General features: G+C 40.1%; 1 long non-coding RNA gene across 1 annotated transcript; it reads right to left on the reverse strand.

The window, feature by feature from the left end:
• Window positions 1–595: 595 nt before the first annotated feature.
• LOC116722645 (uncharacterized) lies at window positions 596–6,704 on the reverse strand. The gene is made up of 2 exons (XR_004339806.1): window positions 5,477–6,704; window positions 596–1,989 (listed from the first exon to the last, which is right to left on the reverse strand). It is a non-coding gene; the product is annotated as an uncharacterized LOC116722645 (long non-coding RNA).
• Window positions 6,705–7,737: the final 1,033 nt, after the last annotated feature.

Genomic DNA, 7,737 nt, shown 5'->3' on the forward strand with positions numbered 1-7,737 from the left:
CTGTTAGAATTCAGTGATGCAGTCAGTGACATTATCCAGCCATTTAACCAGGAAATGATCAGACAACTTTGCTAACACCATATTAGCAAAGTTGCGACCGCAGTGTTTAAATTAAAGCATTATAATCAACAATAGAAAATTTGAATGAATCTTAAATTTCATGCTAGCACATGGGTCCACATATATGGGCTACCTACATATGGGGACCCATTTTGTTTTGGAGCATGTGGGGTGCCAGTTAACTTTAGGAATGACGAACATTCAGGACCATAGGAGCTTTAAACGAGTACTTAATGGTTAAGGTGCTACAGAGATAGATTTGGTCAAATTGAGTAGAAATTTCTGTTAGTAAAGTGGTGACATTTTTATACTCATTGCTAAAGACTTATGTGGTAGATGTCTAAGATAGTTCTAGGTTTCCCATGCCCACAGTGCTTGACAGAAAACCCACAGAAGGTTGTGGTGGGCCCACATGGGTCTGTTTCCTGGGAAACTTAAGGCTTTAACTCACAGTGTATCAATGTTGTCTGATGTTCACAAATAACAAGCTGAACAAAGAAGAAGTTCATCACTCCGATAAAACACAACCTCTGGACTTTTTTCACTTCATTTTATTTAATTTCTTCATTTGTTTCATTCAGAAAAAACAGAGACATTAAACTGAGTTATGACACAACCTGTGTCTGCCACACACTTTGGGGTACCTGATTCCAAAGCTGGAAGGGATAAAAAAAAAAACCCTTCTACATGACTGGTCTCAGTGGGAAAACCACCAAAAGGTGGAAATAAGAGGACATCCTAATAAGATCTCCCAATCAACTGCTTCCTTCAGTTGGATCCATTTCTTATGACCAGATGGAAACAAAACACAAGCCCATGCAAACAAAGCTTCAGTCCATCTCTCCATGTCTCATTCTACCCTAATATCACTGGTGAAGAACATTTTACCCTTAGGCAAAGTTTGACACCAGACCAGAGGGGAGATGTACACCTTCTTCTGATTGAGAACTGCGGCCTCATACTTCAAAAATAGGTTTATTTACTAAGCACCAATTCAGCACAAAACCTATCCATATTAGTCATTGCAAACAGTTGAGTCACTGACTTTGCAGCAATCCCTCATCCTGAGCAAGCATGCAGTGCCAAACCGCCGCCTTTTGACTGGAAGAACAAGGCTGAGCATAAACAACAATCTGCAGCTACTGGCCGAGGGATGAGAGGTCAGGAATAAAAACAGCAACTCGCAGAGAGAGAACTCAAAGTCAATAGCAGGAATTACTGGAGAGTAACAGCAGAAAAGTAGTCACATCATTGGCTCCAGGGCCTCTTAATTCAGGCAGACCTGGAGATGCTGCAGCCTGGAATGCAGGAGGGAAAAGATGCTGACATAAAGTTAAGCTAATGAGACAAGAGGAAAAAACAGATAAGAAATAAAAGTAATTTGAAGAATTTTAGTCACATTTAAACAATAGCAGACTTAAAGTTCCAGAAGTGTTATATGCTTAATTGTATTGATTTATTGATTATGTACCAACAGATTTTTAGCTGATCGTAAACCGCTATTTACTGCGATTCTGTTTGGTTCTTGTCGCATCGTTCCTGCTGTTCTCTAAAAACTGCAGAACCAAACAGTTCCCCGCCTGTGATGGAACGTTTTTCCACGTTCCAGCTGTTCAGGCGTCTGAATCTTATCGATCTGAAACTCTCCCGTTGCATTCAGGCAGATCTCAGAAAATCACCGGGGACCTCCAGTGGCAGACCTTCACTGTTGATCTCTGGGTGGTCTTCCGTTTCATGGCGGGAGAAAATCAATTGGCTTGTGATTCATGCAGCAGCATTTTAATGTGATTAACTCATAAAACAGCAGCAGCTTGTGTTCATGATTTAATCAGTTGTAAGTAGAGCTTATTAAACTGATATGCTGGGCTCCACGGTGGCGTTCCTCATCCTCCTGATGGGGGGTTTCCACTCAGGCAGCCACTGTTGCACCTGAGAAAGAACAAGATGTTTTTATTTGTCTAACCAGCTGTTCCCTGTGGGAATGACACACTTTAATGAAAACAGGAAGAACTGGAGGGAAAGTCACCTTTAAGTTGGGATGGAGACCGTGGTAAAAGGAATGATTAGGACCTTGGGTTATATCACTGCGCTGCTGTTACAGTTTGTTCCCACATTTATGGATGCTTTAGGCACAAGCCTGGTTTAGGTCTCGAAGGTCAGCCTTTTATCTGAAACACTGAGGTTTGGTAATGAACTTTGTTCCACCTCCAGCTTTAAACTCTGCTGCTTTTTACGGGTTTATGCTGTGCCTTGTAAATGTATTTTGTCAGATTGGAACTTAACAGCAATTTATTTTACCGGGGCTTTATGTGAGTGACCAAAAAATAATGACACATGATAGTGAAGTAGAAGGAAAATGTTTTTTAAGTATTTTAAAAAACAATCATCTGGAAAGTGTGGCATTTATTTGTTTTTAGCACTCTGTATTCTGGATCTGGCAAGGGGAGCTCAGGAGAGGACGGCTATTAGATGTGCAACCCAAAAATCTGATGTTTGTGGAAGAAACATGGGGAGAAATCACAGATCATTTAAAGATATTTTCTGCTGTTACTTGTTCATAAAATTGCCTTTAGTGTGTATATTATCTGTTTGTAAATGTAGTGTTTTTTATGTTCATGTTGTCTAATTTATGTCATTTAAATTGTTGTTTTATCTTACATCCCTCTTCACCTCCCTCTAAAGCCCTTGCCTTTATCAGGGATAGAAGTTTTAATAAGAAATTTATTCTTACTCTCTTTTTCTTTTCTTGCCTGGTTAGATAAATGATAATAAGTACAAAAATTCACATCAAATCAACTGTATTTATAGAAAACAATTTTAAAAAATAAATAAAAATTGTGGAAAAATAAGAAGGAAAGCTTTAAAAGTAGTATGAACAGAATAGAATCGTGATTCTTGGGACTTAGTATTTTGTAATAATGTCATTTTGCTCATTATGGAGTATCAATTTTAGTTAATTCTATCTTTCAGTGGCCTTCAGGCTAGTGTCCTGAAAATTTTAGATTTGTTCCAACACACCTGAATTAAATGGCTGAAGTAGCTCTTAATTATGAGGTGAAGTTCTTCAGATTCCTGACTAATTATTTGATTCAAGAGTATTGAAGAAGAGACGCATCTAAAGTTGCAGGACATCGGTCATTGAAAACAACCTGTGTTTAGATTAAAGCCTAGTCGATGTCCAAACCAAAATACATCTGATAATATGCAGAACGACTTAAAAACTGATGTGCATCAATGTTCATGATTGTAAATTATTGAGTTTCTGGTTGTAGCATGATAGATTACATTTGCAAAACAGATGAGGGGTTAACAGGTTTTTCAAAGGGTTTGGATCATTTGACACACCAGTTGAAAATGTAAACAAATGTTGATCCCTAATCAAACTAGGTGTGAAAACATTCTTAGTATTGTTTGACTTGGTTTGGGTAATTTAGGTTTGGCTACTTTAGATTGATCCCCATTATTCATGTTGTTTGGTTTTAGGTTTCTGAAGTTCAGATGTGAGCACCTGATTCGGACTGCAGTCAGAGATGTCGTCTTGAAGCGGCAGAAATATGACCAGATCATAGTTCCATGTGTGGGACTCTGAGGTCAAACAAGTGTAGCAGAGGTGGATCTCATCCCCCTGAAGAGTCAGTCCCCTGTTTTCTTCGGTTTTATTGCCTCATTCATTGTGTGTGACCAGAGGCGCTCTAGAATTAACAGAGCTATGCGTGTCTGTCATGTTCAGTCACTAAAGTCCAGACGCCATCTGAATCACAGCTCCCTGAGGCCAGGCCCGGCCCCGGCCCTGGAAGGCCAAAAGAACCGTCTGTTCAGGGTGTCCCCCTGCTTCAGACGTGGCCGGGGGTCCTCAGCTCTGCTCCCCATTAGCATATCAACTTGGATTTGGGGGGTTTGTGAGTCTGTAAACATAGTTTCCAGCAGGAGCGGGAATAATGTCGCTACTGTACGCCAGATGTGAACAATGCAGCGCTGCGTAAAGGAATTTATGAGCGCCTCCACACAAAAGGCCTCATTCTGTCATACTGCAGGTCCTGCATTATTTTTAGACCGACTGCAGATCCACCACAAAGTCTCTTTGATAGGCCTTCGTTGTCGTGTGACCTCAGGTATCATAAAAACAGTCTAGTAACTGATCTCAGTTCTTCACACTGATTTCTCCTTCTGGTCATCTTTGTGCTCAGAAAAGGTTTAGCTGCTCTACGCCAATAAACTATGATTTCACACAGTTTAGATCCAGACCAACAAGATAAAAGCATCTTTGGAGTCTAATTCCCTATTTGTTCTCCTCTTTCTCTTATCATTATCTGCCTCATTATTTTTTTCTGTGATCTAAGGCTGGAGGCATGAATGTCTCCACTCATGGAGGTTAGTGGTTTTCTGGTATTGCCACACTGACTACTAGAACTAACTGGATGGTCCATTTATGTTCTCCAGTTGGCTCAGTGGGATTTGGTCCAGGAAGACTCCAACCAGCATGACCCAGGAAATCAAGCAGCAAAGCAGGTGATCAGACCAGAGTATCTACAGTTCAGGCATCATTAAGAGGGAGTGTTTAATGTCTGCTTCAATACACGGGAATCAAAACACTGTGAGTGTCACAAGGTTTACTCTTATCTAGAGAAAGGCTGTAGAAAGTCAGTCTCCTGCATATTTTAGTTTCCTCCGTAGTGGTAGTTATTACGTCTTCAACACGCCATCATTTGATCCAGGTGTATTGAAACAGGGAGACATGAAGGACAACTGAAACTTGAGGACAAACTTTGGACTCTACTGATCAATGCTACGACACTGCAGGGGTGAACAATGGTATACCCTTATAAAAAGCTGGAAACGTGAAAGCATCTGCCAGTGGAATTAGTACTTTTTATCAATAATAATACAAATTTCTTTATTTTGCTGTGAAGGTACTTGTAAGTTTGTTTTGTTTTATTTCAAGTGTGCAAAGATATTTGCACTAGAAACTAGACTAAAAAACAAGAGAACAATTCAACATGATGATGTGGAGCTGTGGTTCCCAGCCTCTGGGGTGATACACATTTAAGAGACATCTCTTCACTTTAATGCCAATAAGATTGTTGAGATGTTTTGTACATCTTATAAGTAAAACACCAAATGACCAAAAAGAACCACTAACTTTAATTGTATCATATGCTGCTTCCACAAATACATCTACCTGGTATGAATCTCTTTGTGGAAGTAAAATCAATAAAAAATAAATAAAACGGGCATTCTCCGAACACATTCACATGCCACAGTGAGATCCTGAGTCAAACATTAAGGACAAATTGAAGTGAAGAGTTGGATATATGGGCCAAGGTTGACTGATTTTACAAAATCTGCTTCTCTCAACATAAGAGTCATTCTTTGTAATGAGCTCAAGAGTTAGAACGTCTCAGACGTCCAGCTTTACCTCAGGTGCAGAATGTCTCAGGTCTAATTCAACGCCTCAGAGGATTGGGGTAAGATGGCACCGTCGTCCTTTTGTCCCTCTGTGAAGAATCTGCTCCTCTTCATGTTGTGGTGTGTATCCTCTGATCCTGTCACATGAATGATCCTGTGACTACTAGCTTCCTTGCTGCCACCATCAACAAGTCATGCTAATTAGTGGTTTTGGTTAAGAAGCACAAAGCCCCAGGAGGGAAAGGTTGGCACACAAAGACCTGTTGTCCCCCATGCTGCGTGTCTGCCAGGACCGGGACACAGTTTGTCCTGGACGGAGACACATAAAAAAGGTTTACAACGTGGAATCTGAACCAACAACACAAACTCCAATGAAACGCTGGACTGGAGGGAGCCAGGAGCTGCCAGTAGTTTATTTATTAAGGAATAAAGAATCTAATGAAACAGGAGGTCAAAATTTCCGTAAGACATCTAAGACATCAATGTGAAAATATTAGAACCTAAATTAATTGCGTTACTTCAAAGTCACCTCTAAAATGTTCCTGAAGCCTCTTTATGCTCAATATGAAATGCAGAGTTACTTTGATTGGTCCACTTGTTAAAGATGTGCACAAACCTTAAGATATTTGCAGCAGAAAAATCAATGGTGGCACAAATGTTGATTGATGTGTATTACAACACATTTTTTGAAATTGATCAGTATTTCGTGTTTTTCTATAACATTTCACAATATTCGTACATATACCAACAAAGTCCTTTGGTCTTTACCCTCTGTGCAATATGTCTTTCAGATTCCTGGATCCTCTTTTATACTTTCTTTTCTTCTGATCATCCCACAGATTTTCTATAGAAAGTAGAGCAGCTGCTTCTGGTTGAGGAAACTGTTTCAAATTGCGGATCCTGTCCTGCTCAGAAACATGAAACTATTCAAGCCTGGAGTCCAGTACTCTCTTCTATTGTCAAGAAATGCGATGTAGGTGGTGAGGCAGACGCTTGAGACCCAGGTTGTAGTGAGGTGAATGAAGTTTAATAAAGACAAAAACAGTCCAAAATCCAAGGCAGCACTGTTGAGCGAAGACCAAGGCTCATCACAGGTAGCAACTAGGTAAAAGACTGGACTGACGACGGACTGAACACACATAAGATAGCAAAGACGCCAAATGAGACGAGGACCCGACAAAGACACAGACACACAGGTGACACTAAATACACAGGAGGTAATCAGGGAATGAGAAACACCTGGGAGTAATTGAGGAGAGACAGGACAACGAAGAGACTCAAGGACACAGAAACTCGAAAGAAATACACAGGAAAAACATGGAACATGACATCTCTCCTCTATTGTTTTTATATTATGTGTTAAATCTGCCAGTTGACATGAAGATAAGATGACTAAATAAATTAGTTGTAGAGTAGAAAGTGGTATCAGTCATTGTCTTGTTTCTTATGGTAATTGTTAACAATTAACTACTTTTGAAATATTTGAAGAAAACCTAGTAAACAAAATGGTTTGGTTTATTTTCAGAATTAATAAAAGTTCATTTTAAGTTCATGAATCTTCTGGTTATTCTGTGATCGTTCAGATTTTACTTCCGTAAAAACCATCACTGCCAAAAACCAACAAATATTTTGTTCTGTATTAAGAATCACAATTAGTTGAACTTTTGCATTTCATGGAAAACTATTTCATGCATACTTGTATTGCTTTCCAAGCTGAACTTGCATCTCACAATATGGCGGACGCACTGACATTTGTTTCTGTTCTGTAACCAAGACAATTCAGTGATTTCTGTTGTTTTTCGATGGCGACAACAGGGCATAAAGCTTAAAAGCCACACCTTCATATCCGGGGCTCCTAATATTAGCCTAAACGCTCCTCACCAGATGAAATCACATGCTGACATCAGATGCAGACAGACTTCCCTTTGATGGGGAAATTTCACGGTGATTTAATATCACCTCCCTATGTCATCAGCAGAACAATAACTTTTACATCTGTGCTTTATAAATAACATTTTCAATTTACATGAACAGGGATGGTCACATGACCTCTCTGACCTTTCACCCCTGCCCCCTCCTCCCTTCTGCCCTGTAGTTGACTCCTCCCCTCCACTTTGGTTAATGATGGAGCAGTGATGGAGCCTGAGGCAGATCAGCGACTGCAGCACAAAGACGAGGCAGAAGCCAGGACGCTGCGGGTCTGTCAGAGGGTTTCTGACTATAACTGTGTGTTACTGAGTGTGTGTCAGGGTGGGAAGGGGTTTGTGTGGG

This window comes from Xiphophorus hellerii, chromosome 7 (genome assembly GCF_003331165.1).
Source record: "Xiphophorus hellerii strain 12219 chromosome 7, Xiphophorus_hellerii-4.1, whole genome shotgun sequence".
NCBI classification, from domain to species: Eukaryota; Metazoa; Chordata; class Actinopteri; order Cyprinodontiformes; family Poeciliidae; genus Xiphophorus; species Xiphophorus hellerii.